Raw genomic sequence first — 1,896 nt, 5'->3', positions numbered from 1 at the left:
GCTTCACTCAGATCAGTGACCTGTGTCTAAAAAATAAAATGAATTATTATTATTATATTTGAAGACAATTTTCCCCTTTTTTTTGAAAGAGACATGACAAACTTAAAACTTTAAAAGAACTTGGTATTGAAGGAAACCTCTGAGCACCAATTTTCTGTCAGTTCTCAGTGTGATGTTTGACTGGCAGCAGCTGCATTTTAATGCTATTATCTGGTCAGGCATTGGGCTGCAGAGCAATCTATACAATCATCCAGTCASAATCTGTATTTAATGTTCATTTCAGAGTATGAGAAACGTATAATTTAAGTTATATAAAGTTTAGGATAATTTTGTTGGCAGACGTACTTTTTCAAGAAGCTAAGACTTTTACACTTGTCCACTTGACGTCCTTTTTCACCCTCATCAGACGCTGTGTGACATTTCACCATCTTTAACAGTTTTGAAGTTAACTTAAAACTTCAGTACATTTCAGCGAGGGAATTTGATATCTCACTGCACATCCAACCTAGTTGAGCATGCAGGGAGGGTGATGTATGTGTACACAATATTAACGCAAGCAAACAAAAACATATGCATTCGCTTCCCCCATGTCAGATAGACAAAACACTACCTGCTAATGGGTGCATAAGTGAGAATAAAAATGTGCTACATATAGACTATATAAGATACAGAGCTAACTGGATACGTGGTACAACATTGCTCGGCTGATGAGTGGGGTGAAACTGAAGGACTAAATGAGCTGATGAGAAGATTAGAAACAAATAAAAGGGGGAATATTATGTGTTTCTCAGGCATATATTTAATATCTATYCCATAATAAAGTAACTATGTCACCTTCAGTTGTTATTAAAATGTTGTTTATATGTTTAAATAGAATATAAACTTGACTACACGTCATATCTCTTTCTGAACACCTTGAAATTGGCCTCTGTCTCTTTAAGAACCTCCTGATTCAGTCCAGCCCATTTCAACAGGTCATCACAGCCGCTTCTCTCTGCAGGGCTCTACTGTTACAACCTGGAGCGTCGTAGCATGCTTTGTTGTAATGATAATTTAAAAAGCAGCAACATTATACAATACCAGTTTTGGAAAATTGCATCTCAGGATACATATGAACCTTATCAGATCAGAAATTATGTTTTCTAAAGAAACGGAGCGATTACAGAGACGACTTTGCAGCTGGTAAGATTGTTTCAGTTGCACACACACACATGCAAACATACTGATCGTAATAAGTTACAAATCTTAACACATAGACCAAATAATGATGTGAACAAAACAACATGAGTAGTTTTTCAGCTTACCTGGGCAGGTGACAATGCTGTTTAATACAAAAAGGACTGAAATGAGAAGCTGTATTGGAGCTCAGCAGACGTGGTTTCACCTGGTGTTTGTTTCCTTTGTTGCTGCCAATCACCTGCTGATAGTCACGGGCGGGACACGCATGTGTGTGTGGGTGCGGGGGTGTTCGTTTACTTTGTTCCTGCTGATAATCAGTGTTGCCAACTTAGCGACTTTGTCTCTAGATCTAGCGACTTTTTTTCCCGAAAAGCGACTAGCGACAAATCTAGCGATTCTCCCGGTGTTTTTAGAGACTTTTAGGAGCTTTGGCGACAGCATTTTCCAAGCAATTTTTTCCTTCCCTCCTCCTTTCCTCCGCAAGCAGCGAGCGGCGTGGTGAGCCCCTCCCCCTTTCTAAAGCCATCTGAGTCACTGAAGCCTCGTGCAGCACCCCCAACCCCTACCCCCAGCCCGGCTGAAGCCAGATGAGAGGCACACGCTGAAAATGAATCACGCATGTGCAAAGCTGCCACTGCTTCTGTCTGGTTTACAAAGCAGGATGTAATATTTATTGTAATCTTTTTTTACTGGTACTGTCTCTCTAAACTAAATCTC

The sequence above is a fragment of the Austrofundulus limnaeus genome, unplaced genomic scaffold (assembly GCF_001266775.1).
Source record: "Austrofundulus limnaeus strain Quisiro unplaced genomic scaffold, Austrofundulus_limnaeus-1.0 Scaffold500, whole genome shotgun sequence".
Lineage (NCBI taxonomy): Eukaryota > Metazoa > Chordata > Actinopteri > Cyprinodontiformes > Rivulidae > Austrofundulus > Austrofundulus limnaeus.
Note: the sequence above shows the minus strand (reverse complement) of the source record.